The 18,833-nt window shown below is 37.0% G+C and overlaps 1 protein-coding gene across 1 annotated transcript in view; it reads right to left on the bottom strand.

Moving 5' to 3' along the window:
- The window catches only part of CNTN6 (contactin 6), a 493,040-nt gene extending 474,484 nt beyond the window's left edge, over window positions 1-18,556 (bottom strand). Inside the window, exon 1 of the mRNA XM_007500105.2 lies at window positions 18,114-18,556. The gene's annotated coding sequence lies outside the window, so the exon portion shown is untranslated. The remainder of the gene's footprint in view (window positions 1-18,113) is intronic.
- Between the last annotated feature and the right edge of the window lie 277 nt (window positions 18,557-18,833).

The following is an 18,833-nucleotide window of genomic DNA, read 5'->3' as shown; positions in this document are numbered from 1 at the left end:
GGTGTTCCTTAAGGTATCAGGTTCTATTGTCTTCTGATTCACAGAATTAACTTGTTTAGTGTAATTTCAGTGTTAGTATAATTTTTGGTACTCAGATTGTTTCCAGGAAAATTGGGAAGCTATACTTTTATATAGAAAAGTTCTAGATCAGAATATTTATTTTAAATTAAATTGATAAAGGCAACATGGCCAAATGTAAAGAGAATTAGGTTTGTACTTAGGAAGACCTGTTTTCTAATCCTATCTTCTACACTTGTTAGCTGTGTAATCCTGGATAAATTACCTGACCTCTCTGAGATTCAAACATTGTCTTGGGACTTAAGACACTGCAGATGGAAAGGATACCATTTGGGTTTCTGGGGTTCTCCCAAATGAATGGATAGTTCTAAATTTTGTCTATCAAATTAATTTGAATTTCTCCTCATTCAAGTATTCTAGATAAATGAAAATTTGATGCAAATACAATTTCTAAATGATAAATGTTCTCTCCAATGTATCCTATGTTTTTAATGAGTCTTATACATTCACTGGAATGAAATGTTTTCCCTTCATTAAATGTCCCTTTGTGAAGAATGATTCTTGTCAACTCCAGTCACATAAGTTCCCATCAGTGAGATAAATATTTTCATGGTGGTGGGAGTGTGTATGAAATGTACCATTTAGCTTCCCATGCTGAGCTATACATATAATAAATGGGAACCTTTCATTTGGATCTAGCAGTCTTGTACAGATTTCCCTAGGACAGGAATGTGTTTCATCGCATAATCACCTCTGAATATTTACTTGATAGAAAATAGAACAAGAATGAAAGCACAAACAGAGTAAGCTTTTATTTTTAAAAGTTTTCAGTACCTTGACAGGAAGAAAGATATGGGAATCATTCTTCTGTCCCTAGCTTCAGCAGACACAGTCTGATCAACTTAAAAATATAGATAATTTTGACAACTGGACAATTTTTATATCCATTCTTGTCATTCCAAGGGGGTTGTTTTAAATCCACATAAAACTTGATAAGGATGTTTAGCATAGAAATGGCCAAGAAAAGCCATGATTCTCAGACCTATAAATATGTTTGATTTAGAGCTGATCTTCAGTTTGTTTTGTTTATCTGGATTATTACTATTTGTTGTTTTAATCATATCCAGTCCTTTGTAACCACATTTAGGAATTTCTTGGCAAAGTTACTGGAGTGATTTGTTATTTCCTCCTTCAAATCATTTTACAGATCAAGAAACTGAGCCAAACAAAGACAAATAGTATCATATAACTAATATGTGTCTGGGGCTGGATTTGAATTTGAATAGTCTTGACTCTGGCAGAGTCTTATCAACTGCACCACCTACATGCCCAATGAATCAAATAATGTCTGCTTATTAGAAAAATTAGACACAGTTCTCCATAAGGCTTCCTTCTATTATAGATTATCTTTTTGAATAAACTATTCACACCAAATTCATCGTGACCTATTCTATACAGTGGAGCTCTATGAGTTTTTCTTTCCTTTAGTTATTTCTTAATCCCAAAAGACTACAGAAGACACTGTTCAGAAAATTAGGAGAGTGAATTTGGTTTCTAATCGCCTCATCTCTTGCTTGACTTGCAGATTGGAGGTAGAGAGTCAAGATAAATGAGGGAAATTATCTTTTCTTGCTAAAAACACTATTCACAACAAGAGAGATAAATGCATGTCCTTTGATAAAATAACCACAGAAAACTACCTTCTGCATCTCTGCACTTTGACAATTCATGGTTATTGAAGTGAGAGTCATTGAGGAAGTCAGCTCAAAAAGATTTTTTTAATTAAATAAGTAAAAAGACTTACTGAAAGAGAACTTGTACATACACAGTTCTTGAATATCATCAAGGTTGCTTATTTGCTATCTCACATATTATAATAGATCTAACACTGGAGGGACCTTAGAGACCACTTAACAACAATGATAGTATTTTATAGTTTGCAAAACACTTTATATGAATAATTATCTTAACCCTTTAGAGGTAGTATTATTATTTCCCCCAATTTATAGCTCAGAAAATCAAGGCTAAAAGAGGTTGTTACCTGCCTAGAAGGACACATCCAGGAAGTACTTGAGTCAATATTCAAACTCAGGTCTTCCTGGATTTAAGATCAGGACTTTATAACACTGCTGGGTTTGTATGCCAAAGTGATAATAAGGGGAAAAAATCTTGTACAAAAATATTTATAGCCATACTCTTTGTGGTAGCAAAAACTGGAAAAAGATGAGGTTTCAATTGATTGAGGAATGGCTGAACAAATTGTAGTATCCGTTGGTGATGGAATATTATTGTGCTAAATGGAATAAAGAAATGGAGGAATTCCATGTGAACTAGAAAGACCTCTAGGAATTAATGAAGAGCCAAAGGAGCAGAAGCAGGAGAACATTGTACACAGAGACTGATACACTGTGGCACAATCAAATGTAATAGACTTCTTTACTAGCAGCACTGCAATGATCCAGACAATTCTGAGGGACTTATGAGAAAGAACGCTATGCACATCTAGAGAAAGAACTGTGGGAGTTAGAAACACACACACACACAAAAATAACATTTCCTTAGTCACATGGTTCAATGGGATATTCTTGGGGATGTAGACTCTAAATGATCACTCCACTGCAAATATTAATAATATTAAAATAGGTCTTGATCTATGATGCATGTGAAACCCAGTTGAATTGTTCATTGGCTTTGAGGTAAGGGAAGTAGGGAGGGGAAGGAATATGAATCATGTAACTATGGGAAAATATTCTATATTAATTAAATTAATTTTAAAAACAAGATAAGGGCTTTATACACATCATTACATGAATCAATCTGATCATCTTAAAGATACATTAACTGTGCCCTAGGGAAGTTGATTGGCTTCTGATTTTGAAGGAAAAGATGCTTCTATGGATCCAAGTGACTATCCTTCATGGGGCTGGGATTCCTTTTCAGTTCAAATCTAATAAACAAACATTGATTAAACAGCAACCATCTGGAAATACTGGGCTAAGCACTTGAGAAACTGTACTACCAGACTATGAGTATCTATAAATACATGTATATGTATGTGTGTGGGCATGTGTGTATCTGTATGTATGAGAGAGAGACAGAGACAAAGAAAGAGATTTGAACTCAGGTCTTCCTCTTGACTCTCCAGGCCTAGCAGTTTATCTGTATAAAGTGTGTATGTATGTATTTATATGTGAGTATAAATATGCATGTATTTTCATGTTGATCATCCTTCATTATCAAAGAGGGCCAATGACATCATAAGGTGACACCTTGACTTGGGGTTGAGTTGGCATCCATCAGCTTCAGTTTGTCTTCCAGAGTCATTAACGGGAAATATCAATACAAAAATTAGGTCAACAGATGATGAACTATAATGCAGTAAATTACCTTGACATCTTCATGGTGTGACCCTGTCTAAGCTCTAAACACTCCATAGTGTTTGCTTCAGTCACTCATTGTTTTGGAAGGAGTCTTCACATGTTTGCCATAGATATCCCCACTAACTTACTGACAGGTCTGAAGCTTCTCATTTCCCCCCATATATCCATGTGTGGTATACATGCACACTATGTAGCCATACATAGAGTTTACATGTGATATATGTACACCCATGAACATATGTATGTATGTATGTATATCAATGTCTTTGTATACTATAATAGAGGATGGTTTGGGGATGGCAATAGATGGATAAGTTTGGGCCAGTATCAAAAGATTAACAGGATTTTGGGAAGGCCAACAAACCCAGTGAAGCAGAGTCTGACTCTAAGATGTCACACACAGATGACTCAAATAAAATGGGAAGGAGGTTTAATAAACAAGTAAGGTAAAAAGGTATGGGATAACTTATAGCTAATTTGTCTAACTAATAACCCAGCATCTAATGTCTCTTCACAGAGATTTTTTCAGAGTTATTTTTCCCTGCTCTAATCCTCTAATCCTCCCTAACTGCCTAAATCCCAAGACCCTGATCTTGGCTAAACTAAAACTAAATCCTGCCTTGGCTGGTTTTAAGGAAAGGGTCCATGTAAGCATGGTACGGCCCAGGGAAGCTCCTAGATCTGAAAGGACGCAGGCCTGGTCTCACAATCAGATGTCAGATGGTTCAGGATCACCAAGAATTGCTGTAGCTAACAACCCAATCAGCAAAGCAGACAGGGCAGCAGAGTAGCAGAGCAGTAGGGCAGTCAGAGAGCAAAGCAGGATAGGGAATTCAGGGTAATATAGGGTAGTATCAGCCCCTAAGGAAAAGCAGCCCGTCTCTCTAGGTCAAAATCAGAGAAAGATCCCTAAACCTCAGTTAACTGTCTCTCCCTTACTTTCCAATTTTAGAATTCTCTCCCTATTTGTCTCATGACTCTGCAACTTGCCCTAATGTTCTCTTGCTTATAACTATAACTATAACTATATATATATATATATAACTATATAACTATATATATATATATATATATATATATATCTGGTATGGAGGGCTTGTCGTGCCCTCCTAGGGCAGCTCTCCAGCCTCTGACCCCCACCTGATACCCAGCCCTCACTTGTGGCTCCTAGTATCTGCTAGCATGTGGCAGCGGCCATACCCCAGGCAATGGCTTCGACAGGCCGGCTAAACCTTGTGAGGGTAGCCATTGGGTCATCGACCCCTGGTGAACCAGGGCTTTGCTCACCCAGCATGTGAAGACTGTTTCGGCGGACCAGGGGAAAGAAACCAACAAGAAGGTTCAACGGCTGAGATGGCAATGCAGCAAGGCACTGTGGAGTGCTTAGGATGCGTTGGAGCACAAAATACAACACAGCCATCCAATGCAGCTGAGGAAGTCTCCAGATGTAATGACTTTTCATGCCACTGGACCTAGGCTTCCAATGCCGAGAGAGTGGGACTGTCTCTGTGCACCGACTTTTCCACTTAAATCTCCTTCACGCACAAGTGTCTTTGTGCACACTCATCTACATCACAGATGAAAGAGCACAAAGACAATCTTCATCCTTGGTTACTGAGAGACTACCATTACTACTACTACCATACATTAGATTATAAGCTCCTTAAGGTTCTCTTTGATTTTTTTGTATTCCCAGGGACTAACACAGTGCCTTGCACTTATAAGACACTTGATCATTGTTGATTGTTTAATGTGGACATATAGTTGTTTATATACATGTATGCTTATATATGCATGTGCACATGTGTACATATTTACAAAAATCCATATGTGTACAGTGTATATATGCATAGTCCCACTCTTTGGTAACAAATATCTGATGCCCTATATCAAATTCAAAACTCAGTTTTTAATATTCCCTGACACTAATGTTTCTTTCATCATCCAGAAGTTATGTTTTTGGGTGGATATTTTTTCTCTTTTAAATATGTATTTAATTGCACATAAGTTGGTCCCCTCTTCACAACTGAGAACATAAACTTCAGGGAATAAGTTGTTCTTTCCTTTTCTCTACTCTCCTTTCTTCTTTAAAATTCCCAGTCAATACCTAGGAAATAATAGACACTTCAGAAATGTTTGTTGATTGAGTAATTGATTATCAGACTCATTATTCAAATGAATGGTTCATAGCTCATCAGGAAGTCTGGACACAACCTTTCAAATCTAATGGGAAATATGTGAGATTGTGCTTCACTGGCATAGATTTTGGAATGCACAGATTATTCATACATAAGAATTAAAAATTAGTGGAGAGTTTTTATGGCAGAAATACCATAATTAACTTGATTTATTTTTTATATGTATGTATGCATGTGTGTGTCTGTACATATATACCGTGTATGTAATTTTGTGGAAAATTAATATTATTATGTAGATGTTTGGCCCTTCAGAAGGCTTTTTGATTTTTTAAGGTCAAATATTTTGATTTTAGACTGAAATTCAAGCTGTCTCTCTTTGAAGTTATGCTTGGTACTCATTTCCTTTACTAGATGTAGCAGCTAACAGAGTGGAGACCGGGTCTTTGTCTTGTCTATATATGAGAACTCTCTTCAATGGTGAGTGTAATTAATTAACTAGGTATACATCATGTGACAAAGAGTGCCCATGCCCTGTGTAGTGACTCTGGATTTTCAGGAGAATTCTTGGCTTCTGGAAGACCTGCCTCCTGTTCTAATTGAGGTCTGAGTCCTCCAAACAGAATGAACCTTGAATGGAACATCATGAATAGTATAAATTGATAGGGAAGGCAGGCAGTTGGTGCTATTCCCAAAAATGGAGGACTCAAGAGTCTGCTTCTCACAGAGCAGGGAGCAAATCACTAGCCGATTGGGCTAGCTGAGGCTCTATCTCTTCCAGCTAGGCATTCAAGCAGCTATTTATTCTCTCTCTCTCTCTCTCTCTCTCTCTCTCTCTCTCTCTCTCTCTCTCTCTCTCTCTCTCTCTCTCTCTCTCTCTCTCTCTCTCTGTCTCTCTCCTGCTTTTTAGTATTTAGTAAAGAATAATTATCCTTCTGGGTAAACATGGCTGCAATCTAGATGCCACACACTTCCTCTCCCAGGCACTGAACGAAATAGACTACATCAAAGGAGCATAAAAATCACCTTTGGAGGAACTGAAGAACTCCCCAGTACCCCACAGAGGCGAAGGGATGTGGGGTTTGAACATTTCCACACTATAATAAGAAGGAGGAAATGCTTGCACAGAAACATGAACTGAGCCTCCCTTCCCCCCCACCTCCCCCACCAAACCAGAGTGAGCTACCTGAGCTCTCACTGGAATAGCAAGAGAGTGGGAAACGTCTCTGTCTGGGGGGGGGCACTCCAGGGTCCTTGGGATATGGGGACTGCCAGGAAACAATGTCCCAGGGTGCTTTCACGGGAGAATCCTGCACAGAGCACAGGGGGCCCAAGAAGCTGAACTCCGGGCATTTGTACTGAGTATCTGGGCGGAGCTAAACACCAGGGGCAGACCATGTGCTGAATATCTGGGCTGAGCTGAACACCTGGGCAGTTTGGCTGTGATCAGGAGCCCAGCTCTCTAAGAAACCTCGGAGGCTGGGAAGAACTAGTCTGAGGCCACCTAAATTCACAGAAAATCTTCCCATATCACCCAGACCCCAGACCAAAAAAGAAAGTGGAATAAAAACACCAAAGGGATGGCTTACATGGCCCAAAATCAAGCCTCCAGGAAGAAAGGGAAAAAGGTGACTATTGAAAACTTTTATGGTGGGAGTACCCAAGGAAAAGAAGAGAATGAGGATGAAATCCAAACAAAATCAGAACATGCTCCCCAAAATGGAAACTATCAACAAGCTCTGGAAGATCTCAAACTGGAGCTTACCCAAAATATGGAAACCTTCTGGAAAGAAAAATGGGAGAAAGAGATTAGTAGTCTGATAGATAAGACTGCACAATCAGAGAAAGAGTGGGAATCATCCAATAGAAGGGCAGACAAAGCTGAAAAGCAAAACCAGTCCCAAATGACCAGAATTAAGCAACTCGAAGAAAGTGAGATCATAAAACAGCAAGAATCAATAAAGCAAAGTGAAAAAATTAATGAATTAGAAGAAAACATAAAATATCTCACTGAAAAGGTCACAGACTTGGAAAACAGAGGAAGAAGAGACAACCTTTAATTTATCGGTCTCCCAGAAAAACCAGAGATAAACAATAACCTCGATGTTATTCTACAGGAGATTATTGAAGAAAATTGCCCACAGGTTCTGGAGCAAGGGGGCAAAATAGAAATAGAAAGGGTTCATAGAACACCCTCTATATTAATCCCCAAAAGATAACCCCCAGGAATGTAATTGCCAAATTCAAGAGCTTCCAAGAAAAGGAGAAAATCCTACAAGAAGCCAAGAGGAGGAGCTTCAGATATATGGGGGCTCCTATAAGGATCACAGAGCACTTAGCGGCTAACACACTAAGAGACCTCAAAGCATGGAACATGATATTTAGAATGGCAAGAGAGTTGGCTCTCCAACCAAGAATCAACTACCCAGCAAAACTGACGATATACTTCCAGGGAAAAGTATGGGCATTCAACAAAATAGATTTCCAAGCATTTGCTAAGAAAAGACCAGAACTTAGTGGAAAATTTGATATCCAAGCACAGAAAGCAAGAGAAACATGAAAAGTTAAATATGAAAGAAAGGGAAAAGGAGATGAATCTTATCTTTTTCTTTAAGTCAAACTCTCTTCTATAAGGACTACATTTACATCAAATTATATATATTAATATGTGGGGAAAATGTTTGTGTAACTCTCAAAAATTGTATGCATCATGAGTAGTTAGAAGAAACATGCAGAGGGAAAGATTGGGGCATTAAGAAGATTTGGTGAAAGTGGGGGCAAAGAAAGGAAAAGGGAGGGGGTGAACCATTGATAATACTAAGATTTAATTCAAGAAATAGCGGGGGACTTAATAGAATAATCTTTCCCATATAAAGATACACATGGGAAGGGGAGGGGAAGAATTCTCATATGAGAAGGAGAGGAAGAGAGCGTGAAGTGGAATTACTTAAACCTTACTCTCAGTGAAATCAACTCTGAAAGGGAAGAACATCTAGATCCAGTGTGATCCTGAATTCTATCTTATCCAAGAGGGTGAGAAAGAAAGGGAAATTAAGGAGGGGGAGGGAGGAGGGGAAGGGAGCATAAAAAGGGATGGGCTGGAAAGGGAAACAGTTCAAGGGAGGGGGCTAGGGGTACTGACCCAAAGTAAATCACTGCTTCAAAAGCATATAGCTAAAGAAGAAAGGTCAGAAATAGGGGAAGATATCAAAATGCCAGCAAATCCACAAGTGACAATCATAACTTTGAATGTGAATGGGATGAACACACCCATAAAACATAGACAAATAGCAGATTGGATTAGAACCCAAAACCCTACCATTTGTTGTCTTCAAGAAACACATATGAGGTGGGTCGATACTCACAAGGTTAGAATTAAAGGTTGGAGTAAAACCTTTTGGGCCTCAACTTATAGAAAGAAGGCAGGACTTGCAATCATGATATCTGACAAAGCCAAAGCAAAAATAGACCTGATCAAAAGGGATAGGGAAGGTAAATATATTCTGTTATAAGGGAGTATAGACAATGAGGAATTATCACTAATCAACATGTTTGCACCAAATGGTATAGCATCCAAATTTTTAATGGAGAAACTACGAGAATTGAAGGAGAAAATAAACAGTAAAGCCATATTAGTGGGAGACTTGAACCAACCACTATCAAATATAGATAAATCAAACCAAAAAATAAATAAGAAAGAGGTAAAAGAGATGAATGAAATCTTAGAAAAATTAGAGTTAATAGACATATGGAGAAAAATAAATAGGGACAAAAAGGAATATACCATCTTTTCAGCACCACATGGCACATTCACAAAAATAGATCATACACTAGGTCACAGAAACATGGCACTCAAATGTAGAAAAGCAGAAATAATAAATGCAGCCTTTTCAGATCACAAAGCAATAAAAATATTGATCGGTAAGGGTACATGGAGAGCCAAATAAAAAATTAATTGGAAATTAAAAAATAGGATACTCCAAAATCGGTTAGAGAAGAAATCATAGAAACAATTAATAATTTCGTTGAGGAAAATGACAATGGCTAGACATCCTTTCAAACCTTATGGGATACAGCCAAGGCAGTACTTAGAGGAAAATTCATATCCCTGAGTGCATATATTAACAAATTATGGAGGACAGAGGTCAAAGAATTGGTAATGCAAATCAAAAATCTTGGGAACAAACACATTAAAACCCCCCAGAAGAAAACCAAACTAGAGATCCTAAAAATTAAGGGAGAAATTAATAAAATTGAGAGTGACAGAACTATTGAGCTAATAAACAAGACTAGAAGCTGGTACTTTGAAAAAACAGACAAAATAGACAAAGTACTGGTCAATCTAATCAAAAAAAGGAAAGAAGAAAGGCAAATTAACAACATCAAAGATGAAAAGGGGGATCTCACCTCCAATGAAGAGGAAATTAAGGCAATCATTAAAAACTACTTTGCCCAACTATATGGCAATAAATATACCAACCTAGATGATATGGATGAATATTTACAAAAATATAAATTGCCTAAACTAACAGAAGAAGAAATAGATATCTTAAATGATCCCATATCAGAAAAAGAAAGCCAACAGTCCATCAAAGAACTTCCTAAGAAAAAATCCCCAGGGCCTTATGGATTCCCCAGTGAATTCTATCAAACATTCAAAGAACAGCTAACTCCAATACTATACAAACTATTTGGCATAATAAGCAAAGAGGGAGTTCTACCAAATTCCTTTTATGACACAAACATTGTACTAATTCCAAAGCCAGGCAGGCCAAAAACAGAGAAAGAAAATTATAGACCAATCTACCTAATGAATACAGATGCCAAAATCTTAAATAGGATACTAGCAAAAAGACTCCAGCAAGTGATCAGAAGAATCATTCAATATGATCAAGTAGGATTCATACCAGTGATGCAGGGCTGGTTCAATCTTAGGAAAACCATCCACATAATTGGCCACATCAACAAGCAAACCAACAAAAATCACATGATTATTTCAATAGATGCAGAAAAAGCCTTTGATAAAATACAACACCCATTTCTATTAAAAACACTGGGAAGGATAGGAATAGAAGGGCCATTCCTAAAAATAATAAACAGTATATATCTAAAACCCTCAACTAATGTCATCTGCAATGGGGAAAACTAAATCCATTCTTCTTAAGATCAGGAATGAAACAAGGATGCCCATTATCACCTTTATTATTTGACATTGTACTAGAAACACTAGCAGTAGCAATTAGAGAAGAAAAAGAATTTGAAGGCATTAAAATAGGAAGGAGGATACCAAATTATCACTCTTTGCAGATGACATGATGGTCTACTTAAAGAATCCTAGAGATTCAACCAAAAAGCTAATCAAAATAATCAACGACTTTAGCAAAGTTGCAGGATACAAAATAAACCCACATAAGTCATCAGCATTTCTATATATTTACAACACAGCTCAGCAGCAAGAACTAGAAAGAGAAATCCCATTCAAAATTACTTTTGACAAAATAAAATACTTATGAATCTATCTCCTGAGACAAACACAGGAACTATATGAACACAACTACAAAACACTCTCCACACAACTAAAACTAGACTTGAACAATTGGAAAAACATGAACTGCTCATGGGTAGGACAAGCCAATATAATAAAAATGACCATCCTATTAAACTCATCTATCTATTTAGTGCCATACCCATGGAACTTCCAAAATTTTTTTCTTACTGATTTAGAAAAAACCATAACAAAGTTCATTTGGAAGAACAAAAGATCAAGGATATCCAGGGAAATAATGAAAAAAAATACAAAGAAAGGGGGCCTTTCAGTCCCAGATCTCAGACTATATTATAAAGCAACAGTTACCAAAACAATTTGGTACTGGCTAAGAGACAGAAAGGAGGATCAGTGGAATAGACTCGGGGTAAGTGACCTCAGCAAGACAGTATATGACAAACCCAAAGATCCCAGCTTTTGGGACAAAAATCCACTATTTCATAAAACTGCTGGGAAAATTGGAGGACAATGTGGGAAAGATTAGGTTTAGATCAAAACCTCACACCCTACACCAAGATAAATTCAAAATGGGTGAATGACTTGAACATAAAGAAGGAAACTATAAGAAAATTAGGTGAACACAGAATAGTACACATTTCAGACCTTTGGGAAGGGAAAGACTTCAAAACCAAGCAAGAATTAGAAAGAGTTACAAAAGGCAAAATAAATAATCTGGAATCCATCACATTAAAAAGGTTTTGTATAAACAAAACCAATGTAACTAAAATCAGAAGGGAAGCAACAAATTGGGAAACAATCTTCATAAAAACCTCTGACAAAGGTTTAATTACTCAAATATACAAAGAACTAAATCAATTGTACAAAAAATCAAGCCATTCTCCAATTGAAAAATGGGCAAGGGACATGAACAGGCAGTTCTCAGCCAAAGAAATCAAAACTATTAATAAGCATATGAAAAAGTGTTCTACGTCTCATAATCAGAGAGATGCAAATCAAAACAACTCTGAGGTATCACCTCACACCTAGCAGATTGGCTACCATGACAGCTATGGAAAGTAATGAATGCTGGACAGGATGTGGCAAAGTAGGGACACTAATTCATTGTTGGTGGAGTTGTGAATTGATCCAACCATTCTGGAGGGCAATTTGGAACTATGCCCAAAGGGTGATAAAAGACTGTCTGCCCTTTGATCCAGCTATCGCACTGCTGGGTTTGTACCTCAAAGAGACAATACATAAAAAGACTTGTTCAGGAATATTCATAGCTGCACTCTTTGTGGTGGCAAAAAAATTGGAAAATGAGAGGATGCCCTTCAATTGGGGAATGGCTGAAGAAATTGTGGTGTATGTTGGTGATGGAATACTATTGTGCTAAAAGAAATAATAATGTAGAGGAATTCCATGGAGACTGGAATGACCTCCAGGAAGTGATGCAGAGTGAAAGGAGCAGAACCAGGAAAACATTGTATATAGAGGCTGATACACTGTGATACAATCGAAGGTAGTGGACTTCTCCAATGGTGTCAATGCAATGTCCCTGAACAATGTGCATGGATCTAAAAAATACTATCCACAAGCAGAGGATAAACTGTGGGAGTAAAAACAACGAGGAAAAGCAACAGCTTGACTAAAGGGTGAATGGGGATAGGACTGAGGAGAGACTCTAAATGAACACTCTAATGCAAATACCAACAACATGGAAATAGGTTAGAAACAGGAACACATGTGATAACCAGTGGAATGTGCATCAGCTATGGGAGAGGAAGGGTGGTGGGAGGGGGGGAGGAAAAGAAAATGATCTTTGTTTCCAGTGAATAATGTTTGGAAATGACCAAATAAAATAATTTTAAAGAAAAAGAATAGTTATAAAATTAAGATACAGTCACTAGAGAATTTTAATCATCACCATTTGTCCATCTTCACCTCAGAGGGAGCCATTTTTTAAGGTCATCTACTATTCTCCTGTTTAGTCTAACTAATGACTGAAAAGGAAGAAATTATAACAAATTTGGAAAATTATTCCATACACATATTTTATAATCATTACCATGATTTTTAAAGCAATGCTCATCTTTATATTTATATGTAAATGCAACATATGATGTATAATAATTTGTATTGTTTGTATTAAGAATTCCATTGTTTTCTAACGTTTCTAACTTATTTGCAATGAATTTCAAAAAAACAACTTGCTACCTCTTTTATTTCTTTTTATTCTTAAGAGCAACTATACTAGCCTATTCCAAGTGCTGAAACAAGACAGATTCTTCAAGAATATAAGTTTCTTTTGGGAAAAGATATTTTAAGAAATGACAATGTTTTTAGGACACAATTGTATTATTTAGGGCCATTCCTATCTGCTTTTGTCAATTATCACTAACAAGAAAACAATGCAGTTTTCAAAGGAATGGCAAAAGAGAACACCAATTGTATGAGTCAATGAAGTTCATTGATCTCAACAGTTTGAGTAAGCATGTTGAAAGTAGGTGAAGTAGGGATTGTAGGAAAAACCAATAAAACAGCAAATAAGCATGGGTAGAAGAAAGTTTATTAGATTTATATTAGAGGAACAGGTTTAGATTCCAGGATCCTCTTAGTATAAGTTGAACCATGGATGTATTAAAGATAACTCTTCCCAACATAGTTTCAGGGATGTCATGTTAATGTTAATATTGGTTTTTTGAAAAAGAAAAAAAAAGTATATTCATGATACACTTGTAAATATATATTATTAATATTTTAATTACTATAAGATTATATAATAAAAATACAGTAATCCAAATATTTATTTAGAGCAATTATTGTTTTTAAAGGCATAAACTCTCCCATTATAAATTTATAAACTTAGATGGCAGAGTAGAGGAAACAAGCCAGCAGAAATCTCACAATATTCCCTTCCAAAAAACTTTAAAATAATGCCTGAAATGAAATTCTGGATGGCAGAACTAATGAAAGATCATAATTCTTTTTGTAGTCCAAGACAAATAAGGAGGTCTTGAAGACATGTTAGTGACAACACAATGAGAGGCCAGTCCAAAGTACACAATCATGGGCCTTGAAAGTGGTTGCAATAGCTGTAGTATTATCTTTGGGAGCTCTAAGCCAAGAGACAATAAGGGAGTCAGACAACTGGTTAAAAAGAGATTATATGTCAAGTCCTAGTTTAATATCTGGCCTCAAACACTTCCTGTATGAACCTGGACAAGTCACTTAACCCCCATTCCCTAGCCCTTATCACTCTTCTTCCTTCAAACCAACACATAGTATTGATTCTAAGGAGGAAGGTAAGGGGGGAGAGAGAGAGAGAGAGAGAGAGAGAGAGAGAGAGAGAGAGAGAGAGAGAGAGAGAGAGAGAGAGAGAGAGACAGAGAGAGAGAGAGAGAGAGACAGAGAGAGAGAGAGACAGACAGACAGACAGAGACAGAGAGACAGACAGACAGACAGACAGAGAGACAGAGAGAGAGTATACAGAGGACTCTTCATTGCCATCAAGAACAAGGGTGTGTGATACTTTTTGGCAACTATATTTTTCTTACAGTGTTCTGAGTTATAATGTCAGGAAAGAGAGAAGCTCTTGTGGCCAGTCATGAGGTAATAGGGGCACTATGTTGTATTTCCAAAGTGGAGAGAAAAGTAGTGCTTGCAGCTGCAGGGAAACAAAAGGCTTTTCTGAGTAAATACTGGATTCAGACCAGAAAAGACATGACTAAACCTCTCCCTATATTACATCACTTTAGAAGTATTGAAGACTTGCAGAGCCCCAGTTCTGAAAACAGTAGCATAAAAAAAACCCCGAAGCTTGAGTTAGTGCCTCCCCAAGACTCAGATGCAAAAAGCCCAATTTCAACACAGATTAAAAAAAAAATGCTGGAAAAACAAGTAACCTACCAGTAACTAACAACAATAAAAAAAACCTGCTAAAAATAAAATGCTATCATGGTGGCAGCAATGGACAAGACATAGATTCAGAAGAGGAGATAGAAAGATAGATAGATAGATAGATAGATAGATAGATAGATAGATAGATAGACCAATCAAACACCAGAAAATCCTCAAAGAAAAATGTTAACTGGACAAAAGTACAATAATAATAATTCCTGGGAGAGTTAAATAAAGAGATATTGATGGTAGAAGAAAATTAGGTAAAGAAGTGGGAGTAATACAAGAAATTTAAGAAAAAGGAATGTTTTGTAAAAGATGCACAAAATTGAAGAAAATAACTTCAAAAAATGAAAACAGAATGGACTTCAAGTTTCAGGTTGGATGAAGGATTTCTGACTCAGAGTTGGATTCGGAGGAGAGACTGGAGACAGACACTTGAGGAACAACCAGAAGATAGACACCCAGACTTCTTTGCATTTAAATGATCATCAATGGTGAGTGAAAGGCTGACTTAGTGACCATGCCTTTCTGGAGGCCAATTATCTTGAGACTCTTTTCCCCTGGCTGGGCCTTAGAAATTTCTAACTGGCTCAGAGGAAGCCAGAGTTTTTTTTTTTCTCTCTCTCTCTCTCTCATTCCTTAATATCTTCCCTCTATTGTAAATAAACTACCATAAATTCATTTTACTTTAGTAATTTATTTGGGATTTAGACATTTAAATCCCTGATGATCACCTATTATATATTCAGAGTCCAACCACAAATAAATTTAACAATATCTTTATCTCTAATGTGAAGGAATTGAACAATGTGGCATCCCTGGTATATTCTAATTTTGAAAGTATTATTAATGTATTAATATTGTAGCCTATGTGCTCATGTACCAGACTCATGGTCCTATTATTTCTTGATCATTGTATTTAGTTGGTACTCTATTAATTCTGACCACTCTCCAAACCTACATTCCAAAGGTCAAAAGAATTCCTGGGCAGGACATTAGCTGCCATAGGGTCCTTGCTTCTACTTTGACAGACCAGATTCCCTATCAGGTCACATCTTCGATTAAGCTCCTCCTCTTTGATCTTGTAGTTGTTGATTAAACAAATGACAAATCATATGCCATGTCACATGTTCATTAGCTACCTCCCATTCTCCATTCCTTGATTCTCTCATAAAATATTGTGGAAACATGTAGCTTTCTTTCTTTTCCACCATCAAAGGAGCATGCACACTGGAGCCAATGTTGTTGAACTCTTCGTCTCTGAGCCTTTCTTCCTTTATTGTGTTCCCTGTCTCTATACTCTTCACACATCTTCCCTCAGTTTCTAACTTCCCTTATCTTGTCCACCCATGTATATATTAATTTGTGGCTTCAGGCAGCCACAAACAAGATATACATTAAGGTCATTTCTAGCTAGAAAGATATGATCCTATAACCATCCCTCCCCACCTCTGGCCAGTATTACTAAATAAGCACATAAATTACTACCAATCTTCAAATGTAGTTAATAACTATGGTTCTTTTTATAATGCAATTTCATCTTTCTCTTAAGACTCTAGGCTAAGTCTAAAATTAGAGTTAAGTTTAAGTACATTGACAAAAGGATGTCATGAGCTACTTTTCATTATAAAAATTCATAATGGAAGCTGTAAATAAATACCCTGTCATACTTCACTAGAAATGAAAAGAGATAGTAATGTCTTATAGTAGTCCATAAATGATGGGCTGTTCTGTTAGGATTTGATATGTTATGCATTTATATAACCTTATATAAAGTTTGGAAGCTTAGCCATTGAAAATCCCTAGAACAAGTTGCCATGAAGCATTGCTAACAAGTCTTTGAAATATCAAAGGCAAAGTGACTTTGAATGGATGATGATACAGTATACTAACTAATCTTGTGGCTGGGTATTCAGAATTAGTATTTATGTGTGAATGTATATGCATGGGTGTGTAGTGTGTGAGTGGGTTTATGGGTGGGAGGGGATGCAATGCTTATCATTCTCCATAAAACATGCAGAGCAGGCAAACTTTGTGAAATCTTTTGAAGACAAAAGATGATAAACAAAGCCATTAGATAAGTAGAAGTTGCTCAGAAATAGCAATTCTATATTCAACATATGGTTCTCCCTTTGTACAAATATCACTGAGAAAACTAATACCAAAGATAACATGATGAGTACTCCATTTGCCAAATTCTTTCTATGTAATTTGACTTTCTCTCTCTCTCTCTCATCTATTTGCTTATTCCATGGCTGTTTCTGAGAGGACAGATTCTGAATGCTGATAAATGAAACATCAGCAGTTTCAATTTAGAGATGCAAAATATATGTAACATGATGTTCCAAAAATGTACAATGATGACAGCGAGTGCCATTAATGTAATGGACCATACATGGTTTAGCAGAAAGTTCTAAAAAGTTTATGTCTCGTGCTATAAACTTCAGAAACTTTTCATAAAGTATTACTGATTCCTAAATGCTGATGTGCTTAAAAGCAATAAATAGCCATGGTGCTTCCAGATGTAAAGAACCATTGCTAAGTAAGATATTCAGGGAATGAAGCCATTTTTTTCTCCTTCAGAGTTTTCTCTCTCTCTCTCTCTCTCTCTCTCTCTCTCTCTCTCTCTCTCTCTCTCTCTCTCTCTACCTAGGCCCTCAGCCCCCTCCCACCACACACTCACTCAAAATCATCCATTCACCATCCATGAGCTCTTAGAAAAGAAGTTCATGTCTCAGTCCACCCCTTCCTCTCCCATTAGAAACAGGGTATTAAGCTATAGAAAAATTCCAGAATTAGCACTGCCAGCCCTTTTCTTAACCATTAGTTTTACTGCAGCCAAGAGCTGGAAATATATTTGAAAAAAATGATAAATAACTGAAGTGCCTCTTTCCTGGTTTTATCCTCATATTCCCTGAATACAGATTCAATTACATATATATATATATATATATATATATATATATATATATATATATATATATATATATATATATATATATATATATATTCCTGTCAAGGAATAAATGCATTTTAAGTCAGGAATTCCTAGAAACATAGCATAAATAAAGCAGTATCTCATTTTTTTCCTCCTCTACCTGATATGCTAATATTACAGCACTGAAAGGTAAAGCAAAGAAAGCTTGGCCAGCATTATTCACATTGCAGCAGACAGCACAATTTTGTACTTACAGATCTGAACAGGGGAAATGTCTCAGGATCTTTACAATTCTCTGCAGAACTCTGTTCCCAGCTCTCAGCAAGCCTTGCTGTTCATCCAGGCAGAACCAAGCCGTCTGGAATGTCTATGCAGCTGGGAGATAATGGAACTCTTTCCCCAGCTGGGATTACAAGCCTTTTATCCACTGAGCATCGCGGAGTCCTTCCCTGGTCTTAACTAGGGAAACGCGCTGCCAGCCTGCTGCATTCCTGACGGGACCCAGATAATTAGTGCGGGGAGCATCCAGGCATGCTCCGGTCAGAAATAATCGGACCTGAAATTCTCCTTCCCATTTAGAAATTAGCTCCATCTCCATCAACCTTCATGCAGGCTGAAAGAGCGGCAGAATTGCTTCCATGCCAGTGGCATGGCCGATTAAAATGCTTTTTTTCCTCTTCATTCTTTTCCTAGAGGTAGGCACTCTGGTTTGGGTCATCAGAAAAGCTCTTAAAAAGAAGGGAGGGGGGCTTGCTAACTAGTTATCAGGTTTCAAATAGGAAATGGGGATCAGTTTTATTTTTTAACCTTTGGTGTCCCTATAATACCATTCACGAAAGAGATTAAGCCAGAAAAGGTTTAGAATTTTTTTTTTCTAATTTAGGTTCTTATTGATACCTTCCAGGAAGTATTCTGAATCTGAACTCCTCTGAAGAGAATAGAAAAAAAAATACAAAGGCCTTTATGCCCTGTTC

The sequence above is a fragment of the Monodelphis domestica genome, chromosome 7, assembly GCF_027887165.1.
Source record: "Monodelphis domestica isolate mMonDom1 chromosome 7, mMonDom1.pri, whole genome shotgun sequence".
NCBI lineage: Eukaryota > Metazoa > Chordata > Mammalia > Didelphimorphia > Didelphidae > Monodelphis > Monodelphis domestica.
Note: the sequence above shows the minus strand (reverse complement) of the source record. Positions and strands in the feature narration are given on the sequence as shown.